General features: G+C 35.5%; 1 pseudogene; it reads left to right on the plus strand.

Annotated features, from left to right (window-relative positions):
• The first annotated feature begins 1,764 nt into the window (after window positions 1-1,764).
• Window positions 1,765-19,488, plus strand: LOC110597304 (small ribosomal subunit protein uS7m pseudogene; annotated as a pseudogene).
• Window positions 19,489-20,367: the final 879 nt, after the last annotated feature.

The following is a 20,367-nucleotide window of genomic DNA, read 5'->3' on the forward strand; positions in this document are numbered from 1 at the left end:
GGCACTATTTTTCAGTTCCTCTTCTTGTAGTATATTGCTCAGAATGCTTTGCAGTGCTGGTTTTCTTGCTGCAAATTCTTTTAGCTTTTGTTTATCGTGAAAGATTTTAATTTCGTTGTCAAATCTGAAGCTCAATTTTGCTGGATACAGTATTCTTGGTTGAAATCCATTATTTTTCAGCGTTTGAAATACATTGTTCCAGGATCTTCTCGCTTTCAAAGTCTGTGCTGAGAAATCAGTCGTTAACCTAATTGGTTTACCCCTGAATGTAATCTGTCTCTTTTCTCTGGTAGCTTTTAATATTCTCTCCTTGTCCTGTATGTTGGCTATCTTCATAATTATGTGTCTTGGAGTTGGTCTATTATAGTTTTGAATGTTTGGGGTCCTGTAGGCTTCCAGGATTTGGCAATCCATTCCATCTTTCATCTCTGGGAAGTTTTCTACAATTATTTCATTTAATATGCTGTCCATTCCTTTGGTTTGAATCTCTGTGCCTTCTTCTATCCTGATGACTCTCAAATTTGGTTTTTAATGATATCCCATATCTCTTGAATAGATTACTCATGGGATTTAAGCATCTTTTCTGTGTTGACTATACTCTTTTCAAGTTGATAAACCTTGTCTTCATTATCTGATGTTCTGACTTCTACTTGATCAAGTCTATTTGTAATATTCTCGTTTGAGTTTTTAATTTGGTTTATAGTTTCCTGCAATTCTAGGATTATAGTTTGATTCTTTTTTAAGATCTCTATCTCCTGGTAGAGCTCGTTCTTTGCCATTTGAATTTGTTTGTTTAATTCATTTTCAAAATATATTTTTATTGCTTGGACTTGCTGTCTCATGTCTTCTCTAATATTCCTTTCCATTTGAGTTAGGTATGCCTTGAGTTCTTTCCCTATCCCTGCTTCTGATGTTTCTATGTCCTCTTGTAGAATTAAGTTGTCTTGCATTGTTTGTACTCCTTTTTTCCCTTGTTTTCTCATGTTGTCCCCGTTGCTTTCCAGCTCTATTTGATTGTCGTGTTTCTGCTCTCTTCTATAGATTTGTTTTGGTTCTGTATTACTCTGATGCCTCTCCTTAGTGTTGTTAAACTATGCCTGCTGACGTGGATTCCACTGTGAAGGAAGATCCGACGTCCGAGCTCCAGTGACGACACTACTTTGCTATGACCGGCCCCAGTTCCTTGCCGGGGTGTCCTGATGAGGTGGTGTGACTGGACTGTCTCTGTTTGATTTCAGCTCCCAGTCGCGGCAGGCAGGCGGTATCCAGCCGCCCAGTATCACAGGCCGCGGGCGGGTGATCGGTCACCTTCGGCCGGGTGTTCTCCTACCGCCAAGCTATGCAGGCAGTGGGTGAACTGTCGCCGGCGGGCCTGCAATTTCCAGCTGTCCAGTCTCGAGAGCCTTGCCTCTAGCCTCCTGGTTTCTCCTGCTAGCCTTCTGTAGCCTCAGGGCAGGCCGCACGAATCAGTGGGCCTGGATCTCCGGGGTCCCACAGTTGGCAATTGGGATCCCAGGCACTCTGTCCTTTGGATTTTTCCTGCTTGCCCCTCCCCAAGCTCTAGCTAGACAGGTTTCCTTTTGGCTGCAGATGGGTAGGGGGGGTTGCAGGTCAAGTGCCTCTAGTTCCCCCCTAGTCTTTATGCAGGCTCACTCTGATTCTCCCTCCCCAGGCAAGCCTAGGAGAGATTTTATGCGAGTTCCCGATGTATGGGGGATGGGCTGAGTGCCACACACCTGTTTTGTTGTTGAGATCTGTGGGAGAATGGCGGTGGGTATTTCAGCTGTTCAAGATGCTGACTGCTGATTCCCTTGACGGAGTGTCCGCTGTGGGGGATGGGACTGTACCGCTTCCTTCCCCGTCTAAACTCCTGTACTCAGCCCGGGGGTCAGTGTGGGCTTGGCTGGTGGTATTCCACCTGATCGCAGCCGAGCCTCTCCCTGCTTGCTGAAAAAATCGCTTCCCTGGGGCGCCACGCCTTGTGTAGCTGCAGGGCAGGCCGCAGGAATCAGTGGGCCTCCTGTAGAATTTTTTAAAAGGGGAAATTTAAGAAGAGTGAGATAAAAATTTTATTTCTTATGAAAATGAGTTATTATTGTTTTCTATTTCTTATATCAATTTTTAATAAAACCAATATTCTAATACATTCTGTTACCTCTACTTTATAAATTAACTTTTAAATTACCCTGTTATTAAAAATTCTTTGAGCTCCATAGAATACAAATACTCTATTAAAAAAGGTTGAGATTTTCAGTTCACTTCACAAAGTCTTTAAATCTTATTATTAAGTCTGAATTTCCAATGGCCCCAAGCCCCTCTCTACTCCTTGCTTAACATTCTTGGTTTAAAAAGTAACTACAACATAGCAGAACAAAGACCTAGTTATCTAATAAATAAAACAAAACAAACAAATAACAAACAATGATTGCATGCAGTTACTCTCCACCCCTATCTCCTCAGAGTATTTTTCAAGGATTTGGACATGTTTCTCCTTTCCTTCTCATATGAGCAGTTATAATAAATAGTATCTAACTCAGTGGTTTAAAAATTATATCTGCATTATTACTCTTGTATCTACAAGTCACTGGGGCAGTTATGCTACTCTAGATGAGGCTCAGTTGATATTGGTTCTGTCTGTTCATAATCCTGTGGTCAACAACTGTGTTGGGCTGAGCACTAGGTATTTTAATTGGTACCCTTTTACATATATGACAATGACTTAACCATCATCTGGGGCAACAGATTTAATGGGACTATATCTTTCCCTCCAGCAAGATAAATCAGCCTTGCACGCATCATAGTCAGCATTTTCAAAGAAAAATTGGAGCTGTGCATGATACATTGAGGCCTAGACTCAGAAGTGGCAAAAATATTACTTCTGTCTCATTTGATTAAAGACAATCCAGACTAAAGGGAATAAAAATAATCTTCACCTTTTAAAAATAGAAAACCTAAGTCTCACACTTGAGATTCATTGCCTGAGGTTGGGGAATAAATGGAGAGACTTTTGTACTCTAACCTACCACACCATTTAAACAGGGATGCAAACTCAGTCTAATTTAGTGAACACTGATATATATATTGAAAACTGTCGGATCTGTTGGATCTATCAAAGAAAATTGAAAACTACAGGCCTATAAGATAGAAGACCAACAGAATAATAATGGTGTTCCGGTGAAGAGTAAAGAAGAAATTTTAAGGAAAAGTGACCAATCTTCTCAAATAGTGTTAGTTAGTTCAATAAGACATAACCTAAAATTTGATCATCAAATATATCAATCTAGAAATCAATACTTGGGTAGAGTTGTAGGAACAAAACCGAGTTATGAATTTAAGAAAGAAGGAGAACCAAGGAAGTGAAAACTTACTAAATGCTAACAGTTACTAATTTTGTTATTTTCATTATCAAGCAGTTGAAAACAGACAGAATGAAAGTTTTACACTCTCCTCCACCTATTTAAGTGGAACTACCCCAGGCAAACTAAATATTGTATCTTTGTGATACATTTGAATCATTTATTTATCTTTACTGGTGTAAACATTTTCAACAGTTACATACAATAGTGTACTAAGAGATGTATGGTAGCAGCATACCAATTTCTTTCATTGCTTTTATTTTCTTGAAAATAAAATATCATTAGAGCCATTCATGGTGCCACACACTTGTGATCCCAGAGAGCTGGAAGGCCCAGGCAGGAATATTGCAAGTTTGAAGCTAGCCTGAGCAACAAAGCAAGGCCCTGAACAATTTAGTGAAACCATGCTTCAAAATAAAAAATAAAAAGGCAGTGGTTAAGCACCCCTGGGTTCAATCCCAAGTACAAAAAAAATAGATATTAATAGAGTGATACTGGAAAGTTTTATGAAAGAGATGTTCAAAGCAAGTGATTTAATGAATGGACCAGAGGATCAGAGAAGAGTGTTAAGCAGAGATAAGGGTAGGTTGTTGCGAAGTTAATATCACCATAGGTAGATGTTGTTGATTATACTATTTAGCTAGTAATTATATTTAGGTACATACACACAAATTAGTCTGAGAGTTGATTTTTTTAGGTATAGATTTCAGCAAATGAGTACAGTAAGTAAAAAAAGAGCAAAGAAGTTTAAAGATGGCAAGGCAGTGGCTATAATAAAAGATCCAGGAATGTAGTGCAAGTAATTACAGACATGACAATTTGAGGTGGGTGGAAGTAGTCAAGTGATATAAGAACAGTGAATTATATATAGCAATGGAGTTAAAAATTGTCAGAATTCTGGGAGTGAGCTGAAAAGTTAAGAGGTAATTGTGAAAGAATAATGCTGGGCTTTCTGTAATTTTCAACAGCAAGAGACTGAAGTGACAAAGGTGGGATTGATGACAGATCTTAGGAGGACGAGAAGTGAAAAAAATTATAAGTCTCATGATTTTTTTACATGGAAATTAAAATTACCAATGAATATGGATATGTAAGAAGTAGTGCTGAAGAATGGCAGTGACATAGGTACTAAAACTTAAGAGAACAAGAATAGGTGATCCAAAGAAGATGGCCCAAAAAAGTAGTATAGTGTAGTTTGGTGACAAGAGCTATATTTAAGTGTGTTAGACATGCAGTAAGGAGAATTGCCTGGAAATTGAAATGAGAAACAAAGAAGATGTGGACCATTGTGTGACAGTTACAGGGAAAGCAGTCTTCACAGGACAAATAGGTTTCAGGTTGGGAAACAAGTGAAAGCATAATTAGAAAAAAATAGATTTTGCTCATGAGGGACTGTGAATTACAGATGCAATTGGAATATTTTAGACTTTAGAAAAGTTGAGACAGATTTAGAACTGTTTGGGGAAGGGAATCTAAGGAATGAGGGGCAACCTGGGAGTCCTGAGTTTCTTATGTTTATGGATGTAAACAAGAATAATGAGCATAAAAAGATTAGTCCTGGGTGCACAAGGAATTAACTTGTAGTGAAAGTTTAAGGAGAGAGGGGAGGTGCATATCCACTATTACATCCATGTGATTTCTATATATTATAAAGAATGGTCTAAATAAAATATGAAGATAATTATTCTAATTACTCTGTCCAACCACTAAGAATGGTTTCTTGTATATCTAGGAATTTCTATTCGCATGTAGACTCTTCCAATGAGATATTAAGCTCTAAATCATGGTTACGGAATGCATATATAAAAGCATATTTATGTACAAATTCACATGTATACTCTCTTCTTTGTATATTTTATCTCAATAATTTTTCTTGGGAATCTTTATTCAATAAGCATATTGAGATGCTTATTTTGAAAATTCCTGCATTATACACCTTTGCACTAATTTATGTTGTTAACCTTCTTTCAACTGATAAATATTTCATCTAATTACAGTTTTTGTGGTACATATTTCATTCCACAGTGTTTCTAAGTATAATCCTTGAAGCAAACTTATAGAAAATAATCCTTTCCTTTTAAATGTTGGAAATTTTTGCTAAATGGCCTTCCTCAAAGTTACATGAATATTGTTATGGTCTAAGTCTAATCAATAATTATAGATTATAGGTATAAGATATTAATAAGTAGAATAAGTAAGATAAAATAAGTACTATGAGATGAAATGATATTAAAATTCCCTAGTAATAAGTTACAAGTAAGCAGAGAACATAGGTAATTGCAGAGTAATCATTTAACTGTAAGACTTAGAATTCAAGTTGGTAGAAATAAGATATAAGACAACATTAGAATTCAAGTTGGTAGAAATAAGATATAAGACAACATAAGGTGAGAAGCATAAGTCAGTAAGTCAGCAGAATCATAGATAATAGAGGCTAGTAGATTCACATAAATGTAGATAGTTAAATCTATATAGCCATAGACAAATATAGGTAGGCAAATATTCCACTTTGATCTAAAGGATTCCAGTATGGGGAATTTTGGTATACATACATACATTTTAAGAGATGCATTTAATCAAGGGAAAATATTTGAAATTCACTAAATTACACCACCAGAGCAATTTTGGGGGATTGAGGGAGGTACCAGGAATTGAACTCAGGAGTACTCAACCAACCACTGAGCCACACCCCAGCCTTATTTTGTATTTTTTAATTAGAGACAGGATCTCACTGAGTTATTACCACCTCACTTTTGCTGAGGCTTTGAATTCACTAACTCAGCTTCCTGAGCCACTGGGATTACAGGCATGAGTCACAGTACCTGGCCTGAACAATTTTTTACATCTTTTTACAGGGCCAATTTTGAATTTGAGCAGAAAGTATCAACCTTACTCTTGCTGTGAAGGAGAGAAAGAATTCATTTGATATCTGTTTCAAATATGTACAAGCCAAGTAGGGGAGCAGTTGAAATTTGATTTGAGCAATTGCCTCTTTTATTCTCCTCTCTCCAGCACATAATACTAAATCTTTGGCATATGTCAAAGAGTGCTTTACCTCTGGCAATCTGACCATTCTTTTGAAGGAATTCTCAGCTTGGGAACTCAGCCCTGGATGTCACATCATTGTAAACATAGTTTCCATCTCCTCTGTTATCCCATGGACAAGTATTTAAAACTTTCTTTTTTTCCACAGAAGTGCCTTAGTTGATACATTTCATGTTTTAAAAGGTATTTAAAAGTTCTTATGTGTTTTTATTGATTCATTTTATTATTTTGTTGTATTTATTTAAGATGGGGAATTAAGGAAAGCTTGCCTGATAAAAACATATTTTCTTTTTTGTTCGTTTGTTTTCCGGGGATTGAACACAGGGACACTCAACCACTGACCAACATCCCCAGCCCTATTTTGTATTTTATTTAGAGACAGGGTCTCACTGAGTTGCTTATCACCTCCCACTTTTGCTGAGGCTGGCTTTGAACATGCAATCCTCCTGCCTCAGCCTCCCATGCCTCTGGAGAAAAAAAAACAAAACATATTTTCTTTTTTTTTTTTTTTAAGAGAGAGTGAGAGAGGAGAGAGAGAGAGAGAGAGAGAGAGAGAGAGAGAGAGAGAGAGAGAGAGAATTTTTAATATTTATTTTTTAGTTCTCGGCGGACACAACATCTTTGTTGGTATGTGGCACTGAGGATCGAATCCCGGGCCGCACGCATGCCAGGCGAGCTCATTACCGCTTGAGCCACATCCCCAGCCCCCAAAACATATTTTCTTAAACAAAGGTCAGGTAAAGGAAAGAATCATAAAACAAAAATTAAGTTTTATATAATAATTTTACATTCTAAAAATGTTTAAAATATTTTCATCTTAATTTAAAACATAAATATGAATTTATCTCCAAATAGTTGAGGCAATCAAAGATTTCTCCTTAAATATTGATAGGTCCAGGATGCACCAATCCACAATATGGCACCCTGGACTTCAAGCAAGCAATAGAAGCAGGAAAATTTCTTTCCCTTTCCCTTCTCTTCTATGCTGAAGCAGGCCGTAAGCTTAGCTAAACTTCCCCAGCAGTGGGTCATAAGACCCTCATTGCAAAGATATCCAACCTAAAGAATAGTCCTTATTTCTGAAAACAAAGGGACAAAGAGAAAAATTCAAAAAAAAGTCCAGATTTCCCCCATTTTGTGACTAGTAGGTCACAACTCACTTACCTAATCATGCTCCTCAGTGACTGCCCACTCTTCACCAAACCTAAACAAAAGCACAGTTCCCTCTTGCTTCAGATCTTCATTTCAGAAGGATCCCTGGTCATACAAAACTTCTAAAAATATTCATGCTTTCTTTTGTTGATCCTCTCTTGCTACAGGAGTATTAGCCATGGCCTCAGCAATGCATGAATAAAGAAATTCTTTCTCCCTTGCAAAAGGCACTGGTCACTACACACTCCAGATCTCTTTCTTTTGTAAATTATGCCCTTACTATATGGGAGATGGTGATATTTATGTCTATAAAATCAATGCCAATTTTATTTACAAAAACAAAAAACACAACTTATTCCTAATTTCACATTTTATACTTAAATTTATCAAATGTTTCCAAAATATTCAATTTTTAATATAAATTACTATTTCTTTTATACATTTCTTAAATTTCTATCAGTTTATTAAGCCATGTAAAATTAATCAAAAAAAACTTTTTAAAAGCAAGTAAATGATTTGGTTTTGGTTTGGGGCAGTATTGAACCCAGGGCCCAGAACATACTAGAATAGCACTTGATTATTGAGCTATCTTCCAAGATCATTTTTTAAATTTTATTTTGACACAGGGTGTCCTCAATTGCTTAGACAGGCTGGTATTGAACATGCCATTCTCCTGCTTCAACTGAAAATGTCTATTGATAACCAAGCAGTATCCCTAGAGGGAGCAATGATACTTAAACAAAACAAAGAGCCTTAAGTCAACCTATTTATTTGATCATTTTTAAAATATTTATTTTTATCATCTTTTTATTTTACAAAAAGAAATATGTGTACATTATCTTATAATTTGTTTTAAGTTAGTATACTTAGATGAAGGCACCTTCTTTTCTTCTACATGTTACTTATTATGTCCAGTACTTGACATTTACTATTACCACTCCACAAAACAATTCTGAGAAATAGATATTAATCTCAATTTTCACATGATGACATTAAAGTTGAAAATGATTAAGTAATTTGATCCACTTCACAAAGTATTAAATGTTGGAGCTAGAATTTCAGCCCAGGTTCATTTAACTCTCAAGGGAAATGTTTATATTGACTGACCTTCCCAAAATAATTTCTCCAAAGTACTTAATGATGGCTCATGATCCCCAAAATGTATTTCTGCTATAACTTACCCTCAGTTGTCCCATATGTGAATTCTGAAAAGCAAACTTATTAAGAGCTGCTTTTCAATGAAAGAGCCTCTGGAAAGAAAGATAATTCAAGTGTAAATACTAAAGCCCATTGAAAGTGTCAGTTTATTGATTATTGTGTAACTAAGTTCTCTTCAGAAAAATAATTAGGACATCCAGAAATCAACAACTGAAAGGCACTAGGAGAGTATCATTTTGAAGATTCTAACCTATGGTTTGAAACCTAGAAAACTTGGTCAACATACTTCAGTGTTAATCATTCAATAAGGAATGCAAAAACAAATGACTATGAAGTCAAATTCAGCAATAACAAGGAACAGCTAAATCACTATTTTTGGTCATTCAATGCATATTAGGGGACTATCAACATGTATGTAGAGTTAGACATGGTGGTGCATACCAGTAATCCCAGAAACCCAGGAGGCTGAGGCAATAGGATTAAAAGTTTAACTCCAGCCAGGGCAACTGAGTGAGACCTTGTCTCAAAATAAATTATAAAGGCTGGTGATGTAACTCAAGAGGTTAATGTCCCTGGGTTCAATTTCCAGTATCAACAACAAAAAAGTGGATGTAGAACTCAATTTTTTACTTCATTTTATGTGACTGACTGCTGATTTGAACAGTGTTTCTTCCTAAATTAATGAAGATGGGCTTATTAATTCTCTCCCTGGCCGTCTTCATATTCAGTTTTGTTAAAGCACTGAGAAGATGGGACTCTCATACCTCAATCTCTAAGTGGAAAATATGTTCATGTATACTGGGGTTCCTTGCATTTGAGGATTTGAGATGTAAGTCTAGCTACAATACAGTATTTCATTCTTTTCTATCATGGTTGTTTATTTTTCTATAACATAATTTTCAAGACTACACTTAAAGGTAGTGCCTGCCCTTTCTGTCAACAACTTTTTCCATATCAATCTCAGATTTTTCTCATTTTTTAAGAAAATGCATAAATATGCTATGCACATTAGGTATAAGAAAGACAGTTTTTCAACATTAGTATTTTAGAATGTTTGGGCTAAGAGAAAAGCCTCAAATACAGAGAAAAAGAGGAGAAAAAAATTGGGGAGAAAAAAAGAAAGGCAAAGTATGGGAAGTAGAAAAAGAAAGATAAAAGATGATTATTATTTTTTGTTCATACTGACTTATTATTGAAAGCTAGAATATTGACTATATCCCACAAAAATTACTCCTTTAGCAAAATGTTGACTTTTTCCATGTTTGTTTTTAACAATTCATGATTTTAGTGGACACTTTTAATGATCTTATTGCCATAATTTATCCAAATGTATTAAATAAAATGCTAAAATTCAGTAATGCCACTAGTTATTTGGAATATAATTTACTCCTTCTATTGAAAAAAAATTCCTTTAATGCATGCTTTTTGTTATGTAAAGCAAATGTTGTTCATGTTGTAGGAAATGTTAGGATTTACTGCATTAGATATGTGTTGAAAAAATGTGTAAAGATTTTAATTTGTTGTATTGAACAAAAATTTTTCTCCAAATATGGCATCCACGGCAAAAGGAGAAAATGATATTCATATAAATGAGTCTTGGCTCCTTCTACGTATTCGTGCACCAGAAATTAGTTCTATCACTTCCACATACAGATCTTGAGAGGAAGTGGGAACAGAAAATCTTAGTGTTTTTAATAAGATCAAAGAAGTAAAAATCTATGCTTGGTAATTCTATTCAAGATCAAAATTTTCTGATTATTCTGGTTACAGAGTCATTTTTCTTTCTTGTTTGTTGTATAATTTAGTTAAGTGCTGTAACCAGTGTTATGGTTTAGATATGAGGTGTACCCCAAAAGCTTGTGTATGAAACAATACAAGAATGTTTAGAGGGGAAATGATTGAATTATAAGAGATTTAACCTAGTCAGTGGATTAGTCCACTGATATGAATTAGATGAATGGTAGACAGGTATGGTGTGGCTGGAGAGGTAGGTCACTGAGGATATGCTTTTGAGTTTATATTATGTCCATGGAGAGAAGAGTGCTCTCTCTCCCTGTCTCTTTCCTGGTGCCATGTCTTGAGATACTTTTCTCCATTACAGTATTTCTGATGTTCTGCTTCACCTAGGGCCAGAGAAAAAGAGCTGGCTATCTATGGACTAAGAACTTTGTAACCCTGAGTGCCAAATAAACTTTTCCTCCTCCAAAATTGTTCTTGTCAGTTCTTTTGGTAACCACAACAGAAAAGCTTACCAAAACACTCAATGACCAAAAATGGTAACATATTTCAAAAAGACTAAGAAATCAAACATGTAAAGCAGAAACCTCTGAATTATAAACCAAACCACTTCAGTTTGGAATTCAGTATGATTGTCCACAACATAGAAATTTGTATTTTTTAAAAAGAGCAAGAGAAATTAAGGCAGTTCTTAGATATGGACTTACATAAACTGAAAGAAAATTTTAAAATTGAGGAAGAGGGAGAGAGAGAATCATTTGGAGTTTAAATAAATAATAAAATATTAACATGAAGGACCAGATTTTTTGTTAGTTCAGTTTTTCTTCTTGAGATGATGTCTTGATATGTTGTTCCCATACTCCTGAGCTCAAGGATCCTCCTGCCTCAGCCTCCCCCAGTAGATGAGTAGAGTGGTATGCCATTGTACCTAGCTAAGAATAAAGTATGTAGAAAAGTTACTGACTTAAGCAGCCAAAAAACATGAAAATCCAATAGAAAGAAAATATCAAGCCCTAGAGAAACATATGCTCCTTGATGGCATTATTGCTCCCGAATATGTTCATTTTCAAAAAATTCAGCCTCCTTTTCATGGTTTGACTAAACAGAAATAAGGTAATGAATTTCAAAGAATTGGACATAATGCATGATTACAGCTTTTAGTAATAACCTGATCAGAGGAATTAAGAATTTGAGAAAATTCCTTTTTTTTGGATCTACCACTCTAAAAGTTCCTCCTAAAAGTTACTGTAGAGAGCAATTAATCTGAGTAAAGAGTATCACTTTGCATTCTCATTGTCGTCATACTATTTAACTTACTAAACATACTCTGATACCTAAAAGTCAGTTTTAAAAGGTAGAAAGCATGCATGCTATCTTATTTGTTGCTATGAAACAATTATTTTGACAGTTTGCACTATTTTTAAAAAGGTAAACATTTGCTGCACCCCTAAAGTTCCTGGAGGACAGGAATACAAGAACAGCTTAGGAGGCTAATATTATCTGAAGATCTCTTCATCATTGACTGAAGCAGAAGTTATCTGAAAGCTGACTAGACTGCAGGGCACTTTTTCAAGATAGTTCATGCATAGACCTTTGGCAGAATATCTCAGTTCTTTGCTCATCATTGTCTAAAACCCTCAGGACCTTGCCAAGTGAACTTCTCCAAAGTGCCTTCATAGTGTGATAAATGGCCTCTCCCAGAGTGAGTGATCTAAAGAGAACAAGGAAGAAACCATGATGAATTTTCAGAACATTCTACTATTTGAATAGGCCTATTCTGATAAGATGTGGGAGAAAATGACACAATGATGTGAATCATCCCTCGTTCCTTGGATAATATTATTAGGGACTGTTTTAGAGGCTGGCTATCCTATGTGGTTATTAAATCTATTTCACCTGGTGTGGGGGAAGAGGAGATCTGCTGGAATCCAATTTTTTTATCTTAAGTTTATTTTTTATGTAGTGCTGAGGATTGAACCCAGTGCCTCCCACGTGCTAGACAAGTGCTCTACCTCTGAGCCACAATCCCAGCCCCTGGAATATAAATTTGATCCAAGAAAAGAATTAAGGAGAGAGGAAGAAATGAACTACTCATCTCTGCAATATCTAAGTATAAGAAATCAATTGTATTAAAGCTGGTCATATTCATAATTACTTTAGGTCAGTGTTACTCAATGTGTGATCTACAGACTAATGTTCACTATAAGTTCTTTGTAATCAATTTAAAATTGGCTGCCGTAAGGAGCTGAGACATAACTCTAAGGAAAATGTGCTACCTGGTTGCTGCTAGTAACTCCAAGAAAGATGACATGAGACTGATCTGAAAACATAAGGAGGAAGTGTAAACTGTTACTTAATGCTTCTACTGATGTGAAAAGCAGTTGGTGCCTTACTATGGCAGAAACTTACAACAACAAGAAGAATTGTGTCTCTTCCTCTTCTTCTTGGTTTCCAGTGTTCAGCTTGTATCCCCTTGTGATAGAAACTAACAAATTCTGAAGGCAAAGAAAATATGTAGATATAAACCCTAGCCTCAGAATATACTCCTATCATTCATATATAAACTTTATTCATACAAGAATTTCCATTCAGCACCAGAAACATTTCATACAATTAAAAATGTTTTTTCCCTTGTTATGGTTTGGATATGATTTGTCTATATCCTCCAAAGGATCAGGTGCTGTAGGGTTGGTCCTTTTGTACATCTGTTGAGGTGGTGGAACATGTTAGGGGTGGGGCCTCATGCAAGGTAATTAGATCCACCCTTGGAAAGAATTAATGCTGGTCTACCTTTTGACTTCATCATGTTATAATATAGTTAGGAGATCACATAATTATTGAACAGATAGAACTGTCTGATCTTGGACTTTCAGCTTCCAAAACTATGAGCTAAAAAATCCTCTTCTTTTTAGACTACCCAGCTTCAGGTATTATGTTTTAGCAATAGAAAACCGACTAATACAACTCTCACCAAAGAGGGGTATACAAAATTTCAATATTTGTGTTAACCAAATTTAGGTTGATGTTAATTACTCCTCAGATTGAATTATAGTTAAATTTTAGTATTCCTTAACCTAATGACTCAATGGTAAGTTAATCTCAACAATTATCTTTATGGAAAACAACAAGGGGGAAATAAGGAGAAAAGCAATTTCTCATACACACACATTTAACAAGGAAGATAAAATGTGTAAATGCTATAATTTTATGACTTTCTCTGAATGTGTAGTTTTTATTATTTCCTACCCACACATCTTTTATCCTTTCTGTGCCCCTTTTAATGCCAGCTATAGCTTCAGTGATGGGATGTTTACCAGTTTGAGTGATGTAAAATTTCACTCTAGAAAAGTCAGTCTTGCCTTTATTTTATTTTATTTTTTGGCAGTTGTTGCTGTCTTTAACAATTATTATTGGGCATGAAGAAACTAAGACACACTCCATTGAATCACCTGAGTCCAAAAACGTTCTCCCTGTCACCACTGTACAGCAGAAAACCAATTCCCTTTGGTAATCATCAAAACTGATAAAATCATACTCATATTTGTCTGTAGGAACAATGGTTTGACATTCAAAAGAAGCCAGGTATTAGAATAAAAATTCAATTTCATGGAAGACTGGCAACATAAAAGTTTTGAGGGACTCATGTGGAGTAATAATGAAAGTTGCCAATTCACCTTCCATTGCATATTTCCTAGGCTCCTGTATTTGATCATGAAGGAACAGCACCACATATTCATCATTGACTCAGAGAAAATACTATGTCATGTGATAGAACTTAGCCTTTTAGGAGATTCAATTGCCTCATCAATAAAAATGCTCCAAGCAGTAAAGTGATTAGGTTTGGGAACATGTGAGAGATTGTCACTCTCCTTTTGACAACTCCAGTTGAGTTTCCAGCCACTGAGCTGAAGTTGTTTCCATTATGAAGATCAATGAATCTTTCAGTAGACTGACTATCTGTTTTATTTTAGGGATACTAAATGAAACAAACCGCTAGTAAGAGTCCTCATAGATCAAAACATTCTGACAGTATTGTGTGCCTGCTGTTCATTATGAAAACGTGATTTCTTGTCTATAATGATTAAGTTGTACCACTTGAACCTCACTGCTCTAAGATAATATCATCTCTGCTAAATTACAAAAGCCATCTTAATGTCAGCATTTCCCCATAGTCAGACCCAGCCCATAGAATACGACTACCACAGAGATTTTCAAATACTCTGGTGTTCCCTTCACTAATGTATTTATCAATGTCTTAGTGAATGGAGTGCCTTATAGGCCCTATTAAGGATGTAATGGAGGATGGTATGGAGGTCACACATGATAAATGAACTCCAGTGTTTCAACTCCAACAGTCCTTTCTGCCCAAGTGTTTGACTTCCTTATGGCATTTCAGTCATAAATACAAGTTTAATTCAATTAAACAAGTAAAGTATCAGAGGCAATTCCAGGTGGTTGAGCTAACTCCATGGTAAGTATAGCTAGATCAATATATTAAGGATCTGGATACTAAAGCCAATGACTGCTGACAGAGGAAAAGGCAATTGACAAGTTGTCACAAAACCAGGACAAGAAAGTATCTTTTATATCCTCATGCTTTTGCACTTTCTTGTGTTTCTTTTTGGCTGAAAACAAGAAGTCAGGAAATCAAGAAGTGCATTCTTGGTACTGAATGTCTGCATCAGAGAAGAGGTATAAAAGGGAATACAAATGAAAGATGAAATCAAATGCCAAATGTCTTCTCTGATATAAGGGGGGGTGACTCAAAATGGGGTAAGGAGGAAGAGCATGAGAAGAAGATTATCTCAAAATAGGGAAGAGAGGTGGGAGGGAAAGGGAAGGAGAAGGGGAACTGCATGGAAGATAGAAGGAGACCCTCATCGTTACCCAGAATACATGTATGACGATGTGAGGAAAAAGAAAAAAAAAAAAGAAGTGTGTCACATTAGATTGGGTAGAGAGAAGTGATGGGAGGGGAGGGAAAGGGAAGGGGGGAAAGGAAGGGCAGCAGAATAAAATAGACATTATTATTGCTGTATTTGTATACATGACTGCATGACCAGTGTGATTCTGCAACCTGTACACTTAGAAAAATGAGAAATTATACCCCATCTGATTTAAATGTATGATATGTCAAGATCATTGTACTGTCATGTGTAACTAATTAAAACAAATTTGAAAAAGTAGAAAAAAATGAAAAAGAAATGAGTTTAAAAGAAAAATAGAAAGATGAAACCTTAATTAATGACACTACTACTTAATTTTGAAGCATTATTTTACACATTATTAAGCTGCCATTTCAAATTTTCCTCATGATAAACTAAGTATATTTAGTTTTGTGTCATTAAGACTTAAAAACACTCAACATTTTATGGGGTGAAATAAGATGAGGATTCAACTATAACCTGAATAGAAATGCCCCCAAATAATTTATAAAAATAAATTCCTGTATCTCACGATGGATTTAAAATGTTTTGATGTATAAAATATAAACATAAAAATTACTTTATCTGGAAAATATTCTAATCAATGTTCAAAAATCAAGTGAATACTTAAATTGTAAATTTTGGGGGGTAAGGAAGTGCAAAGCATGGGCACAGGGCCTCATGCAAGTCAGAGAAGTGCCCTAATATTGTGCCACCTCCAGCCCCTGTGTTTTTCTTTTGAATTAAAAAGTCTTGTCTTAGTCAGCTTTTCCAGCTCTGTGACCAAAAAAAAAAAAAAAAAAAAAAAGCGAGAAGAACACTTTTAGAGGAGGAAAAGTTTATTCAGCGCTCATGGTTTTAGAGGTCTTAGGTAATACATAGCTGACTCCTTTGTTCTGAACCCAAGTTGAAGCAGAAAGAACATCAAGGCTCAGGAGCATGACAGAGAAAAACAGCTCAGGACATGGCATCAAGAAGAAGTGAGATTGTTCCATTCACCAGGGACAAATTATATACCCCAAAGACATGCTCCCCCATGAGCCATTTCCTCCAACTCAGCCTAGCTGACTATAGTTATCATCCAGTTAATCTTTGGGATGGGATTAACACACTGATTAAGTTAAGACTCATAACCCAAACATTTCACTTCTAAACTTTCTTGCATTATTTCACACATGAGATTCTGTGGAAACTCCAAATATAAATTATAACATCTCAATATCAACCAATAAATATGGGTAAGAATATGAATATGATTATAAATTAAAGAGGGAAAACTGAAAATACTACAAGATAATATTGCCTAATTAACTAATTAAGGATATTTTCTGGTGCAAATATACTTCTTAAAATACCCATTTATTAGGTTCTTGGGATATTCTTGTGTTCTGGGGCATTAAACTATAGTATAATTTTGTATAAGTAAGAAACATGTCTGTGTTGGATCATATTTTCTCTTCTCTCTTACAGTTTTCATGTGAATCATGGTTCTTTACATAGATAAATTCTGCCTATGTTTTTTATTCTCAAACTTGTAGATAAATTTTCTCCAGGTAGTGAAATGTGAGTGGATGTTACATAATACACAGAAACTTTGAGGAATGGATCATGTACTCCCATTAGCTTGCTTAACTTGCCTCTCTGCCCTGTCTCAAACAGTTTGCTACTCTTTAGCCTGCATCTTTGAGCTAAGAAGACGTATTAAGAAGGTTTAAAGCAGACCTCTATCCTGGTTCAGGGCTATGGCTAATCAGGAGCCAATGTCCAGTGAAAGTACCAAATAAATTTTTATTTTAAAGAAAATGGAATTTGAGAGACTTGTTTTGATACAGCAAAACCAAGCAAATAAATGACTAACATTTCTATTTTGATACAGCCGTAGAGTGGATATTTTGAACCCAGGAAAATTCTCAGGCATTTTTTAAATATATATATATATTTCTCTCAAATTCTGCCTATTTTAAGCTATTTGCTGTCATTTTCTAGGAAAAATTTACAGACTCTGAGAAAATATATCTGATTTTGAAGACTACTTGAGTACATAACATGAACTAAAGAATAGTATGAATCCTTCAATTATACCTTATCACCTCCCAACAATTGAAACAACAACTCAAGAGCTTAGCTCTTTAGCATCTAAAATTCATTTTTCAGGCAAGATACATTTTATTATATGTCTTACAAATAAATTAAGAAATCAAAAACTAAGTTGTGGAATAACATACTATCAACCAGTAACAGACCATTTAATATGCAGCTTTGACTGAAATAAAGAATGTCTCAGTAATAACCGCTATAGCATTCTTGATGCTGAGGAAACGTACTTAATATTTCAAAGTCAAATGACCCTTTTCACATTTTGTCCAAGAAAAATTCCTAAAACTGTTATAAGAATAGCACTGTTTATACATCATTATTCCACTGTTTATTTTGAAGCTATAACTTAGGGGACTACTCAAGATATCCTACCAAATAAGCTCCAGGTCCATTACTCACGTATTCTGTTAAAGTCTAGTTATGGGGCATAAGCTTTTGCCTACACATCTTCAATGTCAATTGGAATGATATATACTGAAACTTTATCCATCTTCCTTTAATTCACTGAACTGCTTCCTCTTCTTTCTCTATAATATATATTAAAGTGAAATAAATGTTCAGGTCTAATATTCAAATATCTGATTTTTTCTTTAAAAAGCATAATTACATTTTAGATTATTGTCATTAAATTGATTATAGGCTACAACTTCAGCAGTAATGTCACTAAGTTAGTTTTATAACTGAGAAAATGGTAAAAATTATTTTGATCCTGATGAAATTCTGACAGCCATCCTCATAAGTCAAGGCATAATGCAAAATTATATCTATATGCAGAGTATCTTCTACAGTGCATGACAAAATTTACTTTTTTATCTACATTCTTATCACATTTTGTCAGCCTAGGTTCCTCCACATGCACCGTTTTCTAATCATATTAAAGAGTTTGTCGAATGCAAAGACCATGTCTTATTCACCTTCACATGAACTTAATTTTCATACCTCTCTTTATAGTGTGACAAAAAACAAATACATCCACAGAGTCTTCCATCTCTGTATCCATGACCTCTTGAAATGCAATTTTAAGCTCCTACCATTACAATATAGAAATTATCTCATTATTTATTCTGGCTTTCCTTTGTGACATTTTTCCCCCAGTAGAATATCATAGACCTGGCTTTGTGCCAGTTTAATTTAAGTCTTAATAATCACAACTGCTTAAATTGTGCCACTGTCTTGTGGAAAAATACAGGCCAGACTGCTAAAACCCTCTTTTTTTACACCTTTCTTTCCCATAAGGATTTTAAAAGAGACTGAGAGGCTGATTGGGTCTGTTGCTAGGTGTACAGCATGCTGTCTAGCACTTCCAGTACTAAGACAGGTTAGGCGGGACAGCTATGGTTCCAAATCCAGGAATTCCCAAGTTGACAAAGAATGTTACCTCAAGCCTGAAGTTGAGCTCACCTAGGAGGACAAATGTGACAAGGGTCATAAGACAACTGAACTCATCAAAGCTACAAAAGAAACAAAAGCAAGTTCAATGTTTGCAAATCCAAAGATCCGTATATTTGTTGACATGATGAGGAAAGGAGGAAACAAATTACTACCAGATTCCTCAGGATGCAGATTGAAAGGTGTTAAAAGGAAGTGGTTTGAGAAATAACATGCTGCTATTCCAGAGGAACAAGCAACCATTCAAAGCAAGCCCTACATCATCTTCCACCAAGCACTGTAAAACTGAGCTCTGATTGGAATGGTACCTATTCAATACAAGTGTGGTCATTTCTACCAGGTCCCTGGACCTCCAGCTGACCGATGTAGCCACTTCCTGGCCATGAAATAAATTATCACTGAATGCCAAAAGACTAATCATGAGTGGACACTAACGCCAGAGAGCCTGTCACATAAACTGCTGCAGGCTTTCACAACTACAGTCCTATGATCCAGACAAAGCATGACAGGTACACAATAGCAGAGGCCAACTGTGCCCTGGTCACTATTTGTGGTGGGAGAAGAGAGATTCTAGGAGGAGGCTTAGGGTCCTCTGCCACAAGAAACCTGGTGAGCCACTTCTCTGTTGAAAGGTGGATAAAGGATATAGTTAGTTTTCAAGAAGGATGGAGTAACATGTTATTGCCTGTTAATCCTTCTTTGTTTGATGCTAGAACTGGCTCTCCCTGCCCTATCTTCTTTTAATGAAAGAACATATGAACTTGGGAATTTCTTCCAAAACACTCAGGGTCCATTCTTTTCTTCACTCAGCTTGGGGTGGGCCTCAGGATTCTATGAAAGGGAGTTGTTTTAGTGTCAGAAAGATCTATAAGAAAATCCTGATGTTAAACTGGTATAACAGGTTAAATGAGTACTACTATTCATTAAAACTGAGGAATAAAACCCGATTTTATAATCACCTTATATATTAAAAAATTACTGGAAAGAATATTGAGTCTCAAATATGTACTATGGCTGATACTATGCATATCCTGAAATGAATAAAATTGTACCATACATATCTTTAAATTAGCATGGCTTTGAAATGTTTAAGGAAATATTAACCACCAAATACTAACTAACCACATATATTTTGGAATACCTGGAATCATGAAAGTGTGTCATGGACAATTTGATGATTGGCACATATGACAAAAGCTAGGGCTCTCTGTTGGGATCATATGTGATGAGTGTGTAGATATTCTGTTAAGGACAAAATCGAAAAAGGCATGGAAGTTTCTAGGAAAAAAAAGAATGTCTTCTGTGTTAAAATTGCATTTATATAATTTTCTATTTATTATGGTAAAGTACACAAAACATAAATTTTAAGGGGCATTAAGTGTGTTAACATTATGAAACTGTCATAATTACCTATTTCAAAAATATGTTTATCAAACCAAACTACAACTATTTCTATTAATCAGTATTTCTAATTCATTATGCTTACCTCAGCCTATGGTGACCACTAT

This window comes from Ictidomys tridecemlineatus, chromosome 9 (genome assembly GCF_052094955.1).
Source record: "Ictidomys tridecemlineatus isolate mIctTri1 chromosome 9, mIctTri1.hap1, whole genome shotgun sequence".
Lineage (NCBI taxonomy): Eukaryota > Metazoa > Chordata > Mammalia > Rodentia > Sciuridae > Ictidomys > Ictidomys tridecemlineatus.